Source organism: Felis catus, chromosome A1, assembly GCF_018350175.1.
Source record: "Felis catus isolate Fca126 chromosome A1, F.catus_Fca126_mat1.0, whole genome shotgun sequence".
Lineage (NCBI taxonomy): Eukaryota > Metazoa > Chordata > Mammalia > Carnivora > Felidae > Felis > Felis catus.
In genome coordinates, this window is record NC_058368.1 from 112468383 (window position 1) to 112492036 (window position 23654).

General features: G+C 47.9%; 1 long non-coding RNA gene across 2 annotated transcripts in view; it reads left to right on the plus strand.

The window, feature by feature from the left end:
- Positions 1 to 3693: 3693 nt before the first annotated feature.
- LOC123385921 overlaps positions 3694 to 23654 on the plus strand; it is a 34064-nt gene continuing 14103 nt past the window's right edge. For both annotated transcript variants that reach the window (XR_006599205.1, XR_006599206.1), the window contains exon 1: positions 3694 to 4698. This is a non-coding gene — a long non-coding RNA (uncharacterized LOC123385921). The remainder of the gene's footprint in view (positions 4699 to 23654) is intronic.

Genomic DNA, 23654 nt, shown 5'->3' on the forward strand with positions numbered 1-23654 from the left:
GAGTTGTGGTGTCAGGGTCTCACTTCATTTCATGCAGACCCCAGTTTTCTCAGTAACATTTCTTGGCAAGACTGTCCCTTTCCTGTTGAATGGTCTTGGTACCACCACCTTTGCAAATCATTTGGCCATATCTGCAAGGCTTTATGTCTGGGATCTGTTTTCTATTGGCCTATATGTTGATTTTTATGTCAAAACCACACTGTTTTGATTACTGTAGCTTTGTAGTGAATTTTGAAGTCAAGAACGTGAGTTGTCTGACTTTGTTCTTTTTCAGGAGTATTTTGCCCAAGCAGAGTCCCCTGAGATCCCAAATGCATTTTAGGATGGATGTTTCTATTTCTGCAAAACAAAATCAAACAAACAAACAAAAAAAAAGTCATTGGGATCTTGGTAGAGATTTCACTGAAAATGTAGATCACTTTGGGTAGTATTGACACATTTACAGGATTAAGTCTTCTGGCCCATGGACCCAGGATATCTTCCATTTATTTTTGTCTTCTTCAATTTCTTTCCATAATGTTTTACACTTTTCAGTGTGTAAATCCTTCATAGAACCTGGGTTAAATTCATACCTGGGTGTTTAATTTTTTGATGCTATTGGAAATGGCGTTGTCTTCTTAATTTTCCAGTTTGTGTTTAAAGGATTGCTTTGGCTTCAGGGTGGAGGGAGGGAGTAGAAAGAGACTGGGAAGCCAGTCAGGAGATTGTTACAGTCATCCGGTCAAGGGACGGCGCAGGACCAGGGTGGTGGCACTAGAAACGGGAGGACATGGAAGGATGAGATCTATTCTGGAGGTGCAACAAATAGGACTTGGAACTGGGTTCGAGGAGTGGTGTGAAACAAGAGGAGAATTCAAAAGTGCTAATGTTTCCACCTTGAACATCCGGCTGAAAGGTGGTGCCAGTTTTTTCTAAAATGCAGAAGAATGAGGGAGAAGCTGTCGGGAGAAGAAAACTAATCGCTCTACTTTGGATGTTTCGAAGCTGGGGAAGCCAGTTCAACATCCGGCTCGGGTGTCAAAGAGGTTTTTCGATATCCGAGCCTAGAGCTCAGGGAAGAGGTCAGGACCGAGTTGCGGTGTTTGGGAGCCATGACACTTAAGGGTTGTTCACAAACGGTGCCTGGGTGAGATCACACAGGTCAAGAAGAGTGCCTTGGGTTTCTGTAGCATCCAGAGGCCTGGCCAAGGCAGAGAAAGCTGCAGAGGGACCCGAAAAGTTGTGTGTGGAGCCCTGGATGCCAAGGGAGGAGAACCTTTCCAGAAGGATAGAGTGTCAGCTGTGTTAAGTTACTGGTATGCCCCTGGGATTTGGCCACATGAATGCCCTCAGTAGCCTTGGCAAGAACATGGTCAGTGGAGGCAAGAGGACTGCATCTGAGTGGGAGGGCACATAGGTGAGACGGATACGTTTTGTGGTCTGAGTGTGTGAATAGATGCCCTTTTCAGGGAACGAGAGCCCCGGGGCGGGGGGGAACCTGGACATTGTCTATTCGTTCAGCCTCCTCCTTCATGTCTGGCTCAGAAGCCCCTTCCACCATCCCCCATGCATCCATTATCATAGCCTTCATCACTTATTTGGAGTAGTTTTCCACTTCCTTTCTGCCTCCCCCTCCTAAAGAGTGAGCTGCTCTCAGGTAGGGACTCTGTCCCAGCACCCGGCACGGGGCCCGGCTCGCGGTAAGCGCTCAGTAGGAACTACCCCAAAGCCTGGTTTCCAGACAGGCAATAGCTCCTTTCTTCAACAAGGTGGCCTCAGGCCCCTTTTCTTCTCTGAAAAGGAAGAGGAGTCTTCCCAGATACGGGGGATCTCCTCTGGAGGCTGTTACGCATGTGGATGGGAGGAAGCATGAATCCAGGGCTCCCCTGAGGTCTCTCCCCGGAAAGCAGAGGGTGGCCTGCTCTGCTCTGCTTCAGTCCACTTTGGCTAAGAGGCCTCCCCCTCACTCAGAGGGGACACCCGTGGGCCAGCAGGCCCCAGATGGAGGAGGACGTCTGGTCCAGACGGCAGACATACGGCTGGGTAATCACGCCATCGAGCAGGTGACTTCATCTTGAGCGGGTGACCTGACCCTCTAACCCCTCTGGGGAGGAAGTTTCATGCTTAGGTAGTTTTCACCGTGTGCAGGATCCTCTCCCTCCAGTTCTATTGAAGGAAGAAGGTCTGCGATTGGGAAGCAGCAGAGACAGAGGGGAAAGACTTTGGATTAAATATCCTCATTTGGGCGGAAATGAGTTTTTGAGGGAACAGATGGAAAAACCACTCTCTCCCCTGTCAGTTGGGGCCAGTACGTCCCTATGGCTTCCTGGCAACAGCCCATAAATAATTCGAGCTCAAGGAAGCCATCTGCATGCGGGGACCTTTCCCTGATGACAGCGCTCAGTCGGGCTCCCAGAGGTGGATAGAGAATGAGGCAAACAGACCTGGGGGTGGCGTCGCCACACTGTGGTCAGTCAAGGAGGGGAGTGACCTGAGGCTAGCGTGCGCGCGCGCGCACACACACACACACACACACACACACTCTTGTATCCTCAGTTCTTCCAGCACACAGGCACAGGAGCTCAGAACATATCTGAGAGCAAAGCAAGAACAGACTCTGACCTGCCAGGATGCAGCCTCAAATCCCAGTTCTACTGTGACAGGAAACACCACCAATCAGATCCCGTCGACTTCCAGCCTAGAGCAGGGCTTCCTCACCCTCCTTGAGCCCGGAGCTCCTGATGCAAGCTGGGACCCTCTCCTAGGGACACAGGCGCCTATACTCAGTTTGAATGACCGCTCACCCTTGAGCCCCGCCCTAAGTACATTTCGTACTGGCTGGAATTCTTTAGCACTGCGAGCTTCTTGGCACCAAGTTCTCTGCCTCCCCAGCATCCCACTTGGACACACAGTCAATGTACACCAATAAAGATAGCATATATTTATAAAAGAAATATAAAATATTTATATAAAATATACACCAGTAAATATAAAATGTGGGCCATCCCACAGCAGCCCAGTTTCTGAGCCTGTGACAGTGCACACGGGCTGTCTGTCAGAGGCACAGGGGTAGGCAGACAGCAAGGGACTTGAGAGAGCCGTCACCAGGCCTGATGGGGAAAGGCCTTCTGGGGTCTCATGGTGTGGCCCACCCACCGGCGCAGATGGAAATGGTGAGAAGCCCCGCGGCTGTCAAGAGTGTGAGAAGACCTTTCCTCAGAACTCAAAACGTTTTTAACATGAGAGAATCCACCCCGATGGGAACCCCTGTGCCCTTGAATGACAGGGAAGGACCACTATGTGGGGTTTATAGTTTATATCCTTGTGTCGACTCGACCACAAGGACACCTCATACAGAAAGTCAGTCTTGGAAGGTGGTTCTCAATAGCCTACACCTTTTTTGGAAATCATGGAATTTATACCAGTAAGTGATTAAAAATAAAAGCCCTTCAGTCATCTTTCTAACCACCTTTTAGCTTGAGAAAAATCCTATTTGTGAACTTAGTTTTATTTCCTAATGCATCTATCATATTCGTGTTCATGTTTAAATTTGATTTGAATTTGATTTACTCTAAGACAAGAATTCAGGGTCTCTTTTTTAAATGTTTATTTATTTATTTTTGAGAGAGACAGTGAGAGCATAAGTTGGGGGGGGAGGGTGGGCAGAGAGAGAGGGAAACAGAATCCAAAGCAGACTCCAGGCTCTGAGCTGTCAGCACAGAGCCCGAGGCGGGGCTTGAACCCACAAGCCATGAGATTATGATCTGAGCTGAGGTCGGATGGTTAACTGACTGAGCCACCCAGTCACCCCCAAAATTCAAGGTTTTGATGAATGATGTCACCTCCAATCTTTTATCCCCCTGCCAGAAATTCAACAGTTACTTCCTCCCCTATTATGTTGTTTTGTCTTCTCAGAGATACTTTTGATTTTTATTCATATCAGCTGTGTCTCATGACCATGTTTTCTCATCTTCTGTTCCTTTCATCTACCTAGCTGTGCTGGCACCTGTACCACACCCCATCAACTGGTGTTAATTTAACATCTTTTAACACCTTGGAGTCAGATTTCTTTGCTTTTGAAGGTAACTTTTTTTCTTTTTGTGAAATTAACACTTTCTCCTTGTAAAAGTTTCAGAAAATACAGAGAAGCAGGGGGGAAAAAAAAAGTAAAAATCATCGATACCTCTATCAACGAGGGACAACCTTGGTCAAATTATTGGAGCAGGTTCTGCCAGATTTTGTTTTTGAGGCAAATGTGAGCATATGTAACAGCTCATAATCTCCCTTAATCGTGCTAAAATAAATTATTCACAAGTCTCAAAATAAAAACAAAACAGGTGTTGTGGTAGACGGAATTTTGGAGGGGGCCTCCGTGACCTTGGCTCTCTAGTGTTACTCCTTTGTTGGCAAAAGGGAGATGATCCAGGTGGGTCCAATCTAATCACACAACTATTGAAAAGCAGAGTTTTCGCCAGCTGCGGGCACGGGCACGAGAGGACGTTAGGCCGACGTGGTGTTTTAGGACGGCTGGAGGCAGAGTTGTTCTTTGAATTCAGAGATGGTCAAGTGGAGAACAAAGCAGGCAGCCTTTAACAGTGAGGGTAGCTCCCACTGAGAGCTAGCAAGGAAATAGGGAATTAGAACCTACTACCCCAAAGAACTCAGCTTGACCACCCACCTCAAGGGGTTTGGAAATGGATCTTACTCCAGAACTTCCAGGTAAGAGCCGCCCCCCGCCCCCCCCCCCCCCCACCGCCATACTGTCAGCCTAGGGGATGCTGAGCAGAGAACCCACTCAGAGCACTCATGGAACTGGGCAACAGTTAGTGTTGTTTTAAGCCGCTACGTTTGTGGTAACTTCTTACACGGCAGTTGAAACTAATGTAGGTATTTAAACTAGTGAATGATTAAAAAGGAAAACACATTTATCTTTCTAACTGTATTTTCAATATTAGGAAAATCACTTTGGGGAATAATCCTGTGGATTTAGTTTCATTTCTTTCTACTCGACATCTGCAGCGGCCTCTCGATTGCTCTGGTTCCAGGGAAAGCCTGTGTCAAGATGGGGTCTCTGGGGCTGGGATTCGGAGCCAGGCCGTGTGAGGCCCCATTGCGCACCCACTCCATGAAGCGGAGTGATTGAGTGATTCCCTGCCCGTAAAGCTCTCTCAGATTCACAAGAGATTTGTTTTGAGCTGGGGGTGCTCCTAGGCACACCCCTGGTGGGCTAGCTCACCCCCAGGGCATCCACACAGTGTATCTGACAAATTAGGAGCCTGTGAGCATTCAGAGGGCCTCCTGGGAACAAGTCCCCACCTTTGCATTTTAACACACGGAAAAGCCTGCAAGTTGTTATCCTATAGCCACTAAGGGTGGCCTTAGGACTGACCCCTGAGAGAGAAATTGAATCACAAAGACTCTGGGGCTCCACCAATCTCACCCTCTGGTGTCTATTGTAATAAACCAAGACCTCTCTTACTGAAAGCCTAGCTTTGTAAAGCCTTATGCTCCCTATGTTACACTAACCTTCTCTTTAATTATTGTTTTCGTTTATGGAGGGAGAAGCTGAGGGTCCAAGAGATTGTGTAATGTACCCAAGGAGGCACCGTTAATGATTAAGTGGGGATTCTGATCCCACTCTGACTCTAGACTCTTGTCACCATTCACTACCTTGGGTAGCCACGGGGAAGGACTGCGTCAGCAACAACCCAGAGCAGTGCTTTTTATCCTGCTGCATGGTAGAGTCTTGAGCAACCTTCTAAAAGCCCTAGGCCTGGACTCCAACAGATACTTGGACATGAATGGTTTTAAGGGAACCTGTGCCTCAATAGTTGAGAACTTCTCCTGGTGGTTTTAAGGTGAAGAACCAAGGTTCTCCGCCAGTGTTATGCAAAAGATCCTTACCAGGGCCCTCCTTACATACACAGATGCCTGGGCCTCCCTGGGAGACTGGTTCAGCTGGGGTGGGGTAAAGACCAAGAATTAGCATATTTCACCCCCAGCCGTGTGTGCTAAATAGCCGTCCGTGCTATTTAAACTTGCTGAAACTGAAGATTCCAATTCTAAGTCTGAGAAGGAACCTCAGAGTCTGCCTTTTAAACAAGTTTCCAGCTGACACGAACGGTACTGGTCCAGGGGCTACATTTGAAGTGGCCAATGTCCCAGCAGACTTAGAAGTACCCTAGACCAATGTTTCTCAAAGTGTGGTCTGGGGACCAGCAGCATGGTGAGCAAACTTAACAGAAAGGGAAACTGGGGGGCCCCACCTCAGCCTTACTGGATTAGAAATTCAGGGGGTGGAGTCAGCATTTTGAATAAACCTTCCAGGTAATTCTGATGTGGGGTATGTTTTGAGAACCACTGAGAAATCGGCCATATCTGGGATAGCAGCTCAGGGCTGGCAGAGAAGGGGTGTCTGCTCTCTTCGTTGTTTCTGCTTTGGGCTCCAAAGGCAAAGCTTTGTTTCCCCAGGAGGACAAGTCAGTGGAACGGGAAGCAGGCAAGGCTTCCAGCAGCCTCACTGGAACCAGCAAAAATTCCCTAGTTTCCTGACAAGGTCTGGGGCAGCCAGGTAGATATTGTGAGGCAAATATGGAAAACTGAACATTCTTGAAGGATGCAGCACAGTTAGGTCGAGTTTTTTCTCAGTGCATCAGTTTCTGGAGCCTAAATACCCTTTTCTGGAAAGCAGTGGGATTTCCCTGGCTTGAGGAAATAAAGCGAGCTCTTCTGTGAAAGGAGAGGGTGGGATTATTTCTCACTTTGAACATTGATTCAGTCTTTCTTTGAGTAAGTACATATTGAATGCCTGGTGTATACCAAGCCCTCTGCTAGGAAGCAGGGTGAGAAATGGCAGAAACATTTATTGTGTACCCCATCCCACCAACCCCCTGCCTACCCCAGAGGCAGGTGCCAGGATCCTCTCCCCTACAGGTCACCAGGTACCCTTTATAGGGACACATTCCTACATTCTGGGAACATCTAGCTTTTAAACAGGGGCCTTAGGGGGCATTCTGATGGGTTCCCCTTTTTTTTAAAGTAGAGCATGAAATAATAGGTATGCCTCTCTGAGCTGGAACCTTGCGTCCTGAAGAGAGAAGGGCTCAGGGCTGAAGGCGAAGGAGCAGGAAGTACAAGAGCCTGGGACCAATGGGGGCCCAGTGGCCTCTTCTGTCCAGGAGAACAAGTCCAGCCCTCCAGCTCCCTATTCCCTGAGCTGGGCAGTCACATGAGACCCCCTTCAAAGTCCACCTGTTCTGCCTGGCCCCGCACAGAGGTTTTTTACATAGCAGGACACCACCTGTAAGTCTCTTGATAGCTAAGGGCTGAGAGCTCCTCACCGAAGAGAGAAGCCGTGTTTTAGGGATGCTGTGACAAGTCTGCAGCAGTGAGCCTCAAGGGCCAGCCAGCCGTGGAGGGCAGAGCAGAGGAGCACGCGGTCTCCACTTCACCCTCTGCCAAATACATAAATACGTGGATTTTTCACCCTGCAGTGTGGTTCCCCCCCTCCACCCCGCCATCCCTGCCCCAGCTGTTGGATTAAGGATCTGGGTGTCTGCAGCCATCCTCCCCAGATTCAGGTTCAGGGATCCCAGGGAGCTCCTGTCACATCTCTCTGCCCCTCTGGAACATCCAGCTTCTGTATCCTTCTAATAAGACCCCAACAGGTTTGAGCATTTCCTTGCTTTTTTCATAGACCATTAGCAGGGGACCCTGCCATGTGGAGGGTGAACTGGAGGGTGCTAAGACCAAGCAGGGAGCCCAGCTGGCTGCTGTCACGGAGTCTAGGTGAAAGGTGATGGAGTCAGGATGTTTGGGGACCAGGTTGCAGTGACAATGATAAGTGATGGAATTAAAGATTTATTTTACAAAGTAAAATCATTAGGACTTGTTCATTAATGGCTTGAATGGGGGGCGGGGGGGGGATGACGAAGACCAAAAGATAGCATCCAAGTGGGTAGTGCTGCCATTTCCTGATGGGAAGGAGCGAGGAACATGTTTGGGTGGGTAGAGGGAGGGAATCAAGTGTCTGAGTTAATCAAATTTGAAATGTCAGAGATATATCAGGTAAGCAATTGGATATTAAAATGTGAAGGTCAGAAAAAACCTGGGCTTGAGATCTGCGTTTGGAAATCATCTGCAGCCTGGGAATTTAATGCCTGGGGGTTGAGTAAGGTTACAGGGGGAGGGAAGAGGGCTGGATAGTCGCAGAAAAGATGGGAGAGCCATGGGGCCTTCAATCCTTGGGAGTCCAGAGAACAAGAGTCCGCAGAGGAGACCAGGAAAGACAGGCCAGGAAGGCAGGTGGGAAAAGGGGACCAGTGGTGTCAGGAGGCTTAGAGCAGCAAGTGTGGCTGAAGTTGGTGGGACAGAATAAGGTTGGGAAAGGGAACTGACATTTGCACTTAGCCTGAGGGTACCTCAGCTGGAGAGAAAAGCTCTTAACCCAGTGAGAGGAGAAAAGAATTGAAGGCTAAGAAAATGGAGACAGAGGTGCTTTGCCAAGAAGGGGCGGGGGGTGGAGGGGGGCGGGGAAGTGGGGGGGTGTTGTCAGGAGAGGACATGGGTTAGAAGGAACCTCTTTGTTGGTGTAGGTCCTAGTTTTGTTTTTGGAGGGTTGGACCATGCTAAGGCCAGTTTGTAGGACCATGGGAAGAACCCAGTAGAGGGGGAGAGGTCGGTGATGTGGGAGGAGGTTAGGGGAATCTGGGTCGATTGTGATGGACCCATGCTCCTTTTTCTGCGCCGGGAAGGTTCCTCCCAGATGCTGTGCTTGCTCGTGGGCTGGGGCTGCTTGCTGCTCGCTGCTCCCTGCTCCCAGTCCCCTTTCAGGATCTCGTGCCTATCCGGTAGGGAGCACAGGGGGTGCACCCGGGACCTCTGCCTCCCCGCCCCCCACCACAGTGTCGGAGGAAGGGGAGGCAAGCCCCTGGAGGCGGGGTGCAGAGGCAACAGGGCTGAGCGGGTGCAGCCAGGAGGCAGAACAGGGCGCCTGCAAAGACTCGGAAACATGCAAAGACTTAGAAGTGTGCTTGCACAATGCATGTAGCCTGTCCAGAGTTAAGGGGGCTGGATAGCAGGCAGGACCGCTGGTCGCCTGTCCCGGAAGGGCTGCAGTGTTGAGACCAGGGCTCAGAACTGTAGCCCAAGAGCACAATCATGTCAGGATCCCCTGCCCCACGCACAGTCTCAGCCTCCTGGGGCTTGTAGGGATTTTGTGGGGAACCAAGGGTCACCCCCCACCCCAACTGGACCTCTCCGCAGGGAATTTGGGCTGCGAGTATCTAACGCCCTCAAATGTGCCTTAACTCAATCTAACCTTGAAAGGGCTGGATGCCCTGGGTACAGCAGGGGTCAAAGATGCTGCCCTCCTCATGCAGTTTATATTCTAGAAAGACCCCTCACATTAAACAAAATCCCATAAAATGTCTAGGATTTGGGCAAGCGTTATGAGGAAACCAGTAAGGTACCGGGGTGGGGGGTGTAGATAAAAGGAGAGATTGCCTTTTGATTGGGAGGGAGGCATGTGTAGGGACGGCCCGTGTAAGACAGCAACAGGCTGCCACAGGAGGATTCTAGGACTTAAAAGCAAAATCTGGGGTAAGATAGGAGGGGGAGGTCTCAGCTGTGGTTGAGCCAGCAGGTCCTTGGGGAGCTTGGTATATACGAACAAAATAGTCTGGAAGGGTAAAATAACAATAAATGGCAGTAATTGTTATTAAAGTTCCGGAGGCTCTCTAAAACTTGAAATGAAATCCATGATCCATACTACACAGTTTTGATCTTGCCCCTTGACTCTCTTGTCTGGCATTTACCGCCCCCCCCCCTTCCCCCGCCTCGCCCCGTTGCAGGTATCTGACTGGTCAGCCTGTCATACAGAACTAGTCTGACTCTGGGCCCAGAAGTGACCCTTTTCATAATCTCCTTCAGGCTATCAAAGCTACACCAAAATATATTATCAACAGATAAGTAATGGGGCAAAATGAAGACTGAAAGAACATAATCTAAAATTCTCAAAAAGGAATTAATACAGAGAATTTGAGAACAAAAGGGTCAGAAAGCACCCGCGGGTCTCGAACCCCAACGAGAGGGTTGGAAGGTTAAGTAACCACACGCGAAGTAACCGCTTGAGCTAAAGCCGACCCAAGCGCCAGGCTGCAATTTCAACCTCTCAACTGCAGTGGTGTGGAGTGACGTCTAGGGGCAGGGCTGCATTTCTCCACGCCCCCAGAGCTGCTGGCCTCGCCCAGTCCTGCCTGTTCCTCGGGAGCCTGTCCTGTTCTCTTGGCCCTCCCCTTCCCGCAGAGCTGAGGGAGGGGATGAGAATCAGGAGGGAGGGGATGGGTTTGCAGATCAAGGGCTATGAGAAGCAGCCAGCACTTGGAGAAGTCCTCCCCCGCTAGAAACTTGTCAAGGTGTCCTTGAGCAGGCCCGGGGAGCCCAAGTCTCAGTAAAATCTCCCCCGACAGCCTGTGATCTTGCCTAGGGCTAAGAGACAAGCTCATTTCATCTCTATGCCAGGCCCTTGAGCTGGCCCCTAGTGACGGAGTTCGTGATGTGCAAATGCTTTTGGGATGGGGCGTGAGTGAACTAATGAAGGATTATCCGGCTTCTGGACCCCAAGGTTCAGCCCAGAATTGAGCTCGGAGGCTCAAAACTTGAAAGCCTCAGGGCACCTGGGTGGCTTGGTCCGTTGGGCAGCCGACTTCTGCTCAGGTCATGCTCTCACGGTCTGTGAGTTTCGAGCCACATGTCGGGCTCTGTGCTGACAGCTCGAAGCCTGGAGCCTGCTTCAGATTCTGTGTCTCCCTCTCTCTCTGCCCCTCCTCTGCTCATACTCTGTCTCTCTCAAAAATGAATAAACAATAAAAAATTTAAAAAAAAACTTGAAAGCCTCATAGCTCATAAGAAAGTCCTCTCTCAGGGATAAAGTAGGGCTAAGTGTCATTACTTTTTCCCATCCCGTGGCTGGTCTCCACTTCTTTCCTATTGGAGGATTCAGGAGCTGGATAGAGACCTGACATATACAAGTGTTAAAAAAGGGACTCAAACCTCAAGCATAATAACATAGCCGTTTAGAGCGTACAGCGCCATGAGAAGCTCCGGGTTAAGCTGTCTCATTTATACCCTAATTGGTAATGTTGCCCCCTTTTGTAGACAAACAGACTCAGAGTTTAAGAAACTGAAACAGTAAGAAATGGAAAAGTGGCACAACTACTCAGTGACAGAACCACAGTTTGAACTCTAAGGAAAGGGGAAGAGTTATCTGCAAGGGTCTGTCTGCCAGTCTTACTTTAAAATGTTTCCAACATCTGGTAAGCTCCACCAGACAGATAAACCATTTTATTCTTTCCCATTTCCCTGTGCCTGGCACAGCGTGGGGGCCACAGTAGATAATCTATAAACACGAGTGAGTGAGCAACAGGAAGAGTTGGACAGCTTTGTTCTAGAAACTGGCCTAGAAACTCGAAGCTCGTATGTTTGACTAATTGGTTTTTAAAAACATGTTGTGTGGAACAAAAACCGCACAAGCAGTTAAAGCCAGTACAGGTAATAAAAGCCACCCTTAACCTAATTTTAGGTATTCATCCTGATCCTTCCCTATTTTTTTTTTTTTTTATTTTTAGACAGAAAAGTGCGTGCGTGACATGGTGAGGGAGGGAGGAGCAGAGACGAGGGAGAGACAGAATCTCAAGCAGGCTCCATGGGCCCACGGAGATCGTGACCTGAGCCGAAATGAAGGGTCGGACGCTTAACTGACTGAGCCACCCAGGCACCCCAATTACAGCTTTTTTTTTTAGTGAGTTGGCTGTGCCTCCTTCCTAGTCGTCTTTCTATAAATTTACGTAGGAAGGTAAAATTTAAATAAAAATAGCTTCATTTTGCTTATGTCTCTCTTTTGTTGGATAGGATGGGACTCCAGTGACCCAGCTTTGTGGGAAACTCAATTGTGTCCGGGAAACAATCCCACAACAGTGTCTGGAGCTCTCTCCTTATTTATAATAGCTCCCCCGGAGTACCAGGACATGAACCACGATGTATTTTGCCATTCCCCTGGTAGGATTAGACACTGAAGTTGTTTCTGGATTCTTACTTTGTTTGTTTTTAACCAGTTTTACAATCTTGCTCCGCTGAACGTCTTTGTACAAGTCTCTTCACGGAAACAGATGAGTGTTGCTTGAGGGTGAATTCTCAGCAGCCGACTTGCTGGGCAGGTGCATGGGATTCTGTCCGCTGCGAACTCAGTTCACCTGCCGCCAATCACGTCTCTGCAATCCAGCTGCTGGTCTGAGGTGGCTCAGGCTTTGGAGCCTGGGGTCTGGGTTGAGGAATAAGCACTGGGCAGCAGACAGGGGAGGACTCAGCGGGTACGTTGCGGGTGCTCCCCCTGGTGGGCAGATGTCCCTTGACAGTAAGGAAATCCACCTGGAAAGCCTAACCCCGTCCCGTCCACGCCTGCTCCGAACCCTCAGCGAAGGCCTCCCATTCTTACAACCCAGCCCAGACTCTGTTCGCCGGGCGATCCGGTGCCTGGCTCCTTTTCCGATGATACCTGGTGCCCCTCTCTTGTTGCCTTGTCGCGTCGCCGCCACACTGCCCTCTCTGGTTCCTCAAGCATGCCTTTTCTAGCTGCTGTGCTGTGTCTCAAAAAACCTCCCCGCCCTTCAGTCTCATTGTTTAACACTTACCTCCTCAGAGGGCCCTTCCATGAACACTGCCCAACGGGTGTTAGCACCCACCTTCTTCCTGGTCATGGCAGCTGGTGTTTTTCCTCCGTGAGCAAGTCCACACCTAGATCAGCTCAGACATGTCCAAGTGCGCAGGAGTGCAGTGTCCTGAGGACGGGGGCCGTATCTGTCGTAGCTGTGCTCCCTGGCTCCCAGTGCCCGGCCTGGCCCCTGGGCGATGGCATGCTCTGGGCACTTGTTAGAAGAATGGCCGAGTGAATACATACATGACGCTATTACACGCAGGAGTAGAACTGACCTCGAGAGCTAGCAGGGGTCAAGCAGGACATACCTTCTGGGGTCTGGGCTCTTGTTGTCTCCATGGGATAAGAAAATGTTTTTCCTGGGGTAGGTTTTTGTTAGAGGTATTGCCCTGGGGATGAGGCAGGGGGACAGAAGGCAGGGGACGTTTGCCTCAGTAACCTTCCCTCCCCACAGTCTGTAAGATTGACCGTATTATGTGCTCGCTGAGCAAACTCAGGCCCAAAGAGGCAGAGGAAGAGACACCCCTAGAGTCAGGCTCAATCCCTTCTTCTGGTCCAAAGGAACAGAGTCTGAAAGGAGGACATTCCCCCACTTGGGACATGGTGGCCTTTCTCAGTGGGGGAATCTATAGTGGCTGCGACAGGGTTGTGGACTTCCCCCAGCCAGCACACCATTAGAGATCATCTACGGTGCGCCAGGCCTGTCAAAGATGATGAAGGGGTAAATTCGGCATTTAAAAGCTTTACGGTCTAGAGACCGTTGCTGTGGAAGATGTCAAGGGGCGTGTTGGGAGTGTGTAGAAGCAGAGAAGTCTCATATGGCCAGGTTGTGCATAACTCAAATCCGGGCTCTGCCCTGAGGAATGACCACAGCGTGAACAGTGCTGTCCGTAGTCAGGCCACGCACAACCTGAGCAAACATGTGGCTGCTGGTGAGGATGGGGTATGTCGTCTGGAATTAGGGCATCTGTCTGAGGAGTAAGAAGAGAAGAGAAGATAGACCTCAAGGGAGCAGCAATGTGTAGGGGTCTGTGGAAGGTGCAAAAGGCAGAGATAGAGGAGGAGGACCGGGTGTTACAGAAGCCAGCAGAAGATGAACCCAGGCGGAGGTGCAGCTAGCAGTGCCCAAGGGTGTGCCTGGGGAAGCAGAGAAGGGCTCCCAAGTGGCAACAAGGAGTTGGTTGGTGACCTTGGCAGGAGTGGTGAGGATCACATTCCCCTTTTTATAGGGATGGATGGGATGTAGGGACAGAGGGAGGGTATTGAGCTCTTGCTGGAAATTGGCTGTGAGAGAGAGGGAGCAAGTAGTGGCCTGGGTCTTCGGGACTGGGGAGAGCTTCATTTTTTAGCGGCCTTTAAGATGAGAACCTTGAGGGGCCCCTGGGTGGCTCAGTCGGTTAGGCGTAGAACTTTGGCTCAAGTCATGATCTCGCCATCCCCGAGTTCGAGCCCTGCGTCAGGCTCTGTGCTGACAGCCCAGAGCCTGGAACCTGCTTTGGATTCTGTGTCTCCCTCTCTCTCTCTCTGCCCCCCGCCCTCATTCATGCTCTGTCTCTGTCTCTCTCAAAAATAAACATTAAGAAAAAAAAAAGATGAGAGCCTTGAACATGTCTGAATGCTGTAGGGAAGGCAGTAATAGTAGCCAAGGGAAGTTGAAAACTCACTAGAGAGTGTTTTCACCAGGATGACTCACACAGCAAGGCTTCGTGGAGGGAGAGAGTTTAGTTCTATATTAAGCAAAGGCTCCAGATGACAGCTAGTCAGAATTCCAGAAGGCTTCATGGAGATGGTGTGCCTTAGTCCTGGGCATCAGGGGCCCCTTTTAGACCATACTCCAGGTGACTGGAATACTCAAGTCACCTCCAGAATGGCCCCGAGTGTCTCTTGGAGTCTTTGTGAACCTTTCCCTCCTCACATCCTCCCTAGAACAGTCCATTCCCAAGGGGAAGCCAACTCATTTTTTGAGGTTAGCGTTAGTCTGATTCCACACCAGGAAAATCCATTGCAAGGAAACAAACCGATATCCCTCATAAACATAGATGTGAAAATTCTAAATAAAATTTTAGCATATAGAAGCCAACAATCTATAAAAATGCAATGTATCATGACCACGTAGGCTTTACCACAGAAATGGAAGGTTGGTTTAACATTTGAAAATCAACATAGTTCACTATATTAATAAACTAAAGCCCAGAGAACGCATCATAGCAATAGATGCAGAAAAGACATTTGAAAGTCCAACGTCCATTCCTGATTAATAAAACAAACAAACAAAACAAAACAAAACAACTCTCAGCACCCCAGGAACGGTGGGGAATTTCCTCAACTTGATAACTAGCACCTACAAGAGGAGCCCATCTAACAACCTGCATAAGTGGAAGAGACTAACAGACTTTCCCTACTAAGATCAAGTAGTTAACAGGGATGTCTGCTTTTAGCACTTGGATTTGACATTATACTGAAGGTTCTAATCAGTGCAGTAAGTCAAGAAAAAGTCATGAGTTACCCCAATCAGAAAGGCAGAAGTAAAACTGTTTTTAGGAGCCAATGACACAATCATCTATGTAGAAAATCTGACGGGATCGAAGAAAAGCTACCAGCACTGATGAACAAGTTTAGCAAGGTGGCAGGACACAAGATCAGCCTACGATTCTACTTCCTTTCACAGCAACAAACAACCAAAAATGAAATTGAAGATACTACTATTTACAATAGTACCAGAAGTTATAAAATCCTTAAGGATGAACATGGCAAATGATGTGCAAGACCCATGGACTAAAAACTAAACTTGGCTGAGACAAATTTTAAAAAATCAAAATAAATGGAAAAAACATTTAGTTTGTTCATGGATCAGAAGACTCAGTATTGCTCTCACATCTCACCACAGTGTTCTATAGATGTAATATACTCCCAATCGGAGTCCCATGTGGCTTTCTTTTAAATTAAAAATTGATGAGTTTATGTTGAAATTCGTATAAAAAGTAATAGACCTGTATTAGCCAAAATGACTTGGAAAAAGGGTACAATGGGAGGGCTCACATTACCTGATGGGAAAAGTAAAAATCAGATGATGATAATGGCACAGAGATGGACAAATAGATCAGTGGAACAGAACGGAGACTCCAAAAATAGACAACTGATTCTTAACCAATTTGCAAAGGCAATTCGGTGAAGAAGGCGTGGCCTTTCCACTAATGGGGCTGAAACAATTGGTTATCCACATAAAAAAGTAAGTTTAAGCCATATTTCCCACCATATATAAAAAGAAATCATAAAAACTTTTTTCTTAAAAAACTTACAGATCATAGACCTAAATGAGAAACCCAAAACCCATAAAGCTTCCAGGAGAAAATCTTTTTGACCTTGAGCTAGGCAGAAATTTTTTAGATACAAGAGCAAGAAGCCTGATTGAAAAAAAAAAAAAAAAAAGATCATTTGAATTAACTTTGCTCTTTGAAAGATGCTGTTAAGAGAATAAACAGACAAGCCAGGGACTGAGAGACGAATCTTTGCAAATCACAGACCTGAAAAACACAGAATAGAAAAGCTCTCAAACACTCCACGTCAAGAAAATAAACAGCTCATTTTTCAAAAAAGGGCCAAAGGTTTGAACAGACATGTCACCAGAGCAGATACAGCGATGACACAAAAGCACGTGATAAGAAATTCTCAGCATCATTCTTGTTGAGGGAAATGTAAACTAAAGTCACAGTAGGATTATTCCACTACACATTTGTCAGAATGGCTAGACTGGGAGAGACCAGTCCAAGTGGCAGTCACAGCCTAGGGTGCGAAGGAGCTGGAATTTTCTTATGCACTGCCGGTATGAATGATGAGGCAAACCTGTGTAAGGCAAAGTTGGACAGTTTCTTAAAAAGTCAACATGCTCATAACATACCAGCTTCTTCCCTCCTAGGTGTTTCCTCAGGAGAAAGGAGAGCGTGTGTAGAAACCAAATCTTGTACATCAATATTCCTATCAGCTTTATTCGTAATAGCCCCAAACAGGAAACAAATAGTCAAAAACTAGTCGATGGATCAACAGTCTGTGTCATATCTATGCAGTGGAATACTACCCAGAAATAAAGGGGAATGAAATATTGGTAGTTTCATCAACATGGATGAATCTCAAAAGAACGATGCTGAGGGCTGCCTGGTCAGTTAAGCGTCTGACTCTTGATTTTGGCTCAGATCATGATGTCAGGATTTGTGGGTTCAAGCCCCACGTTGGGCTTGACATGCGCTGATGGCACGGAGCCTGCTTGGGATTCTCTGTGCCCCTCCCCTGCTCACTAGCTCTCAAAATTAATAAACCTAAAAAAAATAATGATGCTAAGATGGAGAAGCCAAATGAAAGGAGCACATGTAATATGGATCATTTACCTAAAACTCTAAAACATGCAAATTAATCCCTTTTGACAGAAAGCTGAATAGTGGTTGCCTGGGGATGGTAGGGGTGGGGTGGGAGGTATGGCAGGGTGGAATTATACAGGGGGAGGGGTCTTTGGGGAATGTTAGATGTGTTCACAGTCTGATTGCAGTGATGGTTTCATGGGCGTATACGTGTGTTCAACCTATTGCATACAGTTTATTGTGTGTTAATTGCACCTCGATAAAGCTGTTGAGTATAGAGGCTCCTAGTATGTTGATCTCCCTGTTACTTTGCTTTTTGTTCCACAAATGTCAGGAACAAGTTCCGTGATGGGCCATTAATAAGAGTTAAACATTAAGAAAAAGCAAATAGACTTCTCTGAGTATGTGTGAGCGTGCTGTATGTGAGACACAAAAACAGAAGACATTTTTCTCACGTGCGCAAAGAACCAGAGGCTTCAAAAAGTCACCGTGTAATATAATTAACAGCAAGTATTTATTTACCAACCAACTTGACTCCCTCCTTGAGTCAGATTCTTGACAAATGCATACAATAATCCTTTTGACCCTCCCGATAAATTTAGAGTAATGTGACAGTTTCGAAAATGAGTCTCAGAGGCATCACGTCAGCTTTCCAAAAGTGCACAGCGAAGGAGTGGCAGGGCCGGGATGTGAGGGGCCTGAGATGGCTGCACTTGTTCCCCCCCCCACCCCCGCCCCTGCTCTGTGGACCCCTCCCTGCAGACAGCTGCCAGTTGGGCTGGTGTTGAAACAATAGGCCAACTCCGTCCAAGAGTCCAGTCCTCCAAGGTTAGCTATTGTGCATAGAGCTATATATAGCTGACTTTGGGGAAGAAAGAGAAAATAAGATTTACTTTTTGGAGGCTCAGAGGATTGAGGCAACTTGAAAGGTCCTCAGGGCTTTTGCAGACGGCGGCTGAAATGTCATTGGCTAAGCACAGTTGGAGTGTGGTTTCTTAACAAGGGAGGAGGTGTCCTGGCCCAGGGAGGTGTGACACGTTTCTCTGCTCAAAATAGAGACTGGCCATTTCCTGAGTGGGACTCAGCTGGGGGTGGGAAGGCAGCCCCAGCCCTACAGCTTCTGACCACCTACAGCTTCTGACCACTGGAGCGTCTTGCACCCCTGCTGGAAAGTGGGAAGCGGGGGCAAAGTTCAGGGCCCCTGAGGCTCTCACGCTGCGGGGAGGGGCGGGTGGAATGGGGGTGGTGGTGACAGAGCAGACAGTGGGACAGTGAGATGGCTGCTATATTGATTGCGGGTGGGGAGGGGTGGCTTCCAACTCTGCCTGGTGCGGGGGTGGGGAGAGAGGGGAACGGGGAACGTGGGCAGAGGCCAGTCCTTACAAATTGCAGCTAAGGAGGTGTTGAGGCTGAAGTCTCTGGGCATGGACAGAGTTCATGGTTCCTGTGCAGGCAGCCGCTGAAGAAGAAGGGTCCAGAAAAGGAGGCGGAGGCCTGATAACGTCCCGGCAGTCTCTGTGAGCATTGAGAGGCCATTTTCTAACTGGGTGAGAACCAGCCATGCCCTTGAGTTCGGATCCTCCGCAGGTTCCAACTCAGTACCTGCTCCAGGGCTGATGTGAGCTGGTTTGCACCAGTGTGGCCGTGCTGGGGGTTCACTGCAGAGCTACTTTTGCACTGGCTGGTAACTAGCCCCTGCCCAGACTCCCCCATAATGACTCTTAACCATCACAGCCATCATGTCATCCCTCATCCCTATGTCCCATGGTACCCACTCCTCACCTAGCAAGTCCAGCTGCCCAAAGGTCAATGCCTAGCTTTGCGGTGGTTGTCTCGTGCCAGGGCTGTTAAATACATGAATATCACCTATGCTGGACCCAAAAGAGTAGCGCTCGTCCATTACTCTTTGCTGTGTGTCAGTCACCCCCCTCCATTCTAGATGCTTTCCTTGTATCTACAACAGTAGCAATAGCCATAAAACAACAGTAGCTAACAACAGTAGTTCATTAGATGCCAGGGATGGTGCTAAGTACTTTGCATTGATTATGCCATTTTAATGCCCATCCATCATTATAACCCTATGTGGTAGGTTCTGATAGTATCTTCCATTTTCAGAAGGAAAAAAAACCCCAAGACCCAGAGAGGTTGAGCAACTTCCTTTGGGTCACACAGCTAGTAAGTAGCAGGGCCCAGTTAAAACCCAGGTCTTGCTGACTCTAGGATCTTTGCTCTGGCATTATTCTGTACGATAAGAAATAATCGAAAACAATAAAAAATGCTCCTAAAATTTAAAAGCATCCTTTTATGAAAGCCATTTCTATTCTGTACTGAGTGTCCAACACCTTTATCAGGCAAATTTCTTCAACTTTGCTGCTTGAGTGTTTCTAATACACCGTCTGCATTCGATGGCTATCATTCTCCTGCTGTGAAAGTAAGGGTGATTGTGCCAGGGGCATCCTAGTTGATCTGGCTGAACAGTGGCGCAAAATACTCCGTTAAAGAGGATGCAGGAGTCCTGACTGATGTCTGTAAGAAACAAATGGAAGTGTGGAGGCTCCATGCCATCCATTTGCTCCCCAGTCTCCAGAGCTTTCCTGGAAACCCTCCTTCCTGATTATTTATTGTGAAGTCATGCAAAGGCCGCTGACGTCTTATTGGCGAGGCTCTTAAGAGCTGCCCTGTTTCTGAAATCAGGCCACTTTCTGTGTTCCAGGAATTATCTAGTGTATCCAAGACTGGTCATGAACATGCACTCACCCGGTCAGTAACTATCTAGGGAGGACCCACCATGGATCAGACACTCTTCTAGATACTGAGCAGAGAGTCACGGATAAAACAGACCCTGCCCCTGCCCGCGTGGGGCTTGTCCTCTAGAGAAAGAAAGAGATACTTGACACCTGACTGCAGAAACACAGCTAACTGTATAATTAGGTCTTGTGATAAATGCCGTGAAAGAAAAAGACTAAAGTAAAAGATCTTCAATTCGATTATCAAAGATGTGAGAAGAAGGAATATTGCAAGTACTATTCAAGCTGACACATGAAGAGGCAGGCAGTCACACGAAGGAAGGAGACGGTCTCAGAATAAAGTTGCAGGTGGGGGGTGGGCAGTGTGGGTGCAGGCCTGGGGTCAGGTGACACTTGGGCAGTTTTGAGGTCTTTGAAAGGAAAAACATCTGGAGTTTAACTGCATGGGAGAGAATGAGAGGTGATAAGCCTGGATGGTGGGAGTGGGCCACATTTTCTGGGAATGAGGGTCTCTATAGAGCATGTGCAGATGAGGGTTTAAGGCCTAAGGAGGGTGGTGGAATCACCCCCAAAACCATACCCTTTGCTAGGACAGACCGATGGACAATAGCAAGAAGAGGTCCCCAAAGCTCTCCTTACTCATGAGGCAGTTGCTTTGTGAATGGCATTTGCTTTCACAGAAAAATTTATCTCGGGCAAAAATCACATCACCCTGGCAGGGGAAAGCATTCTTGATTAAAGTAAGACCCGACAGCTCACGTCTGTGAATGTGGCCCAGACTTGCAGGGGCTGGGATGATGCCTGAGGATTCTTCTAGTTACCACTGACAGAAACTACCTCAGATTAGCTTAGGTGAGGAAGAGACATGTATGGATTCAAACCACTGGGGAGTCTGAGGAGTCAGCTGGCGAAGTAGAGGTGTTCAAACTTGTCATCTCTTCTCTCTCTCGTTTGGTCTTTCCTGCTCCGTCTTGGCTTCTTCTTACCGATTTACCACCATGTGGCTTCGTTCTGGGACAGGCAAAGATGACGCCATGCTATTTCGGATGAAAGAGCTAGATGGTCGCCTACAGTCGAGTCTCCCCTTGCATCACCTACGTATCTCTGAGCCGATTGCCAGGACGAGCCGTCTTATTGCCCGGTTTCAGTGGCACCGGGCCGCGTGGATCAGACAGGAGAGTATGGAGTTCAGGAGGGGTCATTCCCCAGAGGGCTGCTGACAGACCAGAACACATCCCTTGTACCTAAGGGGTGCGAAACTTGTCCTGCCTCTGCATGTCGAATTGTTTTGTTCCGTTATTTTTATAAATTTTGTTAAAAAGTCACCCATAAAGCTGTCAATGTATTGCTAGCATTTACTGCATAACCTGTTAATCATACCCACCCACTTACATGCACACAGACATCTACATCTTTTATAGGCTTTGTTTGGTTGGTTTTTTGGGGTAGTCATTTGGTAGAATTCAACTTCAATACTATTAACTTTTAATTTTTTCCCAAGAAATGTAAAAATGTCCTCTCTTCCTCTAATCAGTGATGTCCCAAATGAAACTCTGGCTAATGCTCCTCTATTTAAACCTCATTTTGCTCCTTCTCATCTTTTCTAACATTGAACACTGATGCTAGAATCCCCAGCATATGCTTGTCTGCGGTTTCGGGGTTAACCACGTAAAAATCCTCCAAGTGTATTTGGAGTGAAGGGACAGGGCTGAGGAGTCCTGACCCATTTCTTGAGTCCTTGGACTTAAGTTCTCTCCTGAGAACTCTCTCCTGTCTTTGCCCTTTGACCCATGGCCTGGTTGGTTTTTTTTGTTTTTGTTTTTTTGTCTTACAGAGGAACTCACAGCCATGCGCAAAGATAACCCAAAAAGATGTTCCTTACAGCTTTGATTGTGACAGCTTACAAAGTGGCAACACTGACATGTCCATCGGTTTGGTCAAGTGACTGTGTATGATGTAACACAACCCAGTACCTGGGAGTCATGCCAGCCATTTCCGCAGACCCCTCTGGAAGGTGCCCAACGTGTACTCAGAGAAAACATGAAATTGCAAAAGGGTGTTAGAGCTGTAGTTCACAAACTGATATTTCAATAAATATTTAATGAGTGGGTACTACTGACCAGGCTTTTCCATTGCCCTGTTGTTAAAAATTTCATCTGTTCTGGGGCGCCTGGGTGGCGCAGTCGGTTAAGCGTCCGACTTCAGCCAGGTCACAATCTTGCGGTCCGTGAGTTCGAGCCCCGCGTCGGGCTCTGGGCTGATGGCTCAGAGCCTGGAGCCTGCTTCCGATTCTGTGTCTCCCTCTCTCTCTGACCCTCCCCCGTTCATGCTCTGTCTCTCTCTGTCCCAAAAATAAATAAACGTTGAAAAAAAAAATTAAAAAAAAAAAAAAGAAAAAGAAAAATTTCATCTGTTCTATGTCCTCAATTGTCTTTGACTTGAAAAATGGCTTCTCTTCCAAAAGTTCTCAAAGAAGACGAGACAAGTAGGATCCGGGGTGGCTTTTGAAAACTACTTAGAGTTAATAGTTTGAATAACTTAGGGAAACATTTCCCTCCCTCCCCCGCCCCGTTTGTATTTATAAAAGACCTCATTGGAAGAAAAATGTCACACGTGAACATTTGCACATGTATATCTGGTTTTCCGACAGTCATAAAACCAGGATCACATGTTCTCTTCTGTACTGTATGAATTTTCCCCTTGAAGGTGAATTACTTAAATAACATGAAAAAGTACTAGTTCAGGGGCACATGAGTGGTTCAGCCAGCTAAGCGTCCAAGTCTTGATTTTAGCTCTGGTCATGATCTCACAGTTCCTGAGTTCTATTCCCGTGTCAGATCCATGCTGAGAGTGCGGAGCCTGCTTGGGATTCTCTCTCTTCCTCTCTCTCTCCTTCTCCCCTGTTCATTTTCTCTCTCTCTCTCAAAATAAATACACTTAAAATTTTTTTTAAATGTAGTAGTTCATTAAAAATTTCACACACACACACACACATGCACGACACACATACAAGGTTTTTCTCCCTGACAAGCCTCTCTCATTAGTGACTTTCTACTCTTTGGAAGGTTTGCCCCTTGTCACTGCCAGGTGCTTTTGTGATCCCCTCTGAACTACCTTTCCTACTAGGGTAGGAGCCATATTTAACCATCGTGTTGTGACTGTTTCCTTCCTTCCGGTGACCTAACACGTGAATCTCTTGTAAAGGTAGTCAAAGAAGATGAGGAAGAATGCAGGGGTGTGTTGGGGAACCATTCAGAGTTCATGGCCCAAATACCTTAATAAGAGCTTTAAGAAGTTTTTTTTTTTCATAGAAGACTTAAATTGAAGAAAAATATACTGTGTGATCATTTTCCCAAGCCCCACCCGGTATGTGAGTGGCTTACAGCATTGCTCATTGTAGAGCAATTGGTTATTCTGACTCCTTCCGCAAATTAATTTACCTCAGGAAGCCACGTCCCTCTATAAAGGGGAGGGCGAAACAATGGGGTCTTTTACATTCTCGGTAATATGGGGCTCGTTAGCTAAATGCTGACTTTGTTGGGCTCTGGAACAGAGCAAAATATACTAAAGCAAGTTCATAGCTGTAGCAAACTGGAAAGAAAGGGGACCCTCGCACCTGTGTCTGAGCCCTGGGTGGGGAAGGAGCCAGGCGGGGGTGTCTGGGGCAGGAGGTGCGCTGCTCAGGTGGCCTCCTCCCCCTCTCCTGGGGTCTGGGCCCAGAGGGAATGATGGGAGGGCCAGAGGGTGGCACTTAAACCTCTTGGGCCAGAGGTGCCAGAATATTGTATAGGCCAGCAGTCTCCATGCAATCCCCCCCCCCCACCTCTTGCTGATTTAATCACAACTGCCTCTTTGGGTAAAAAT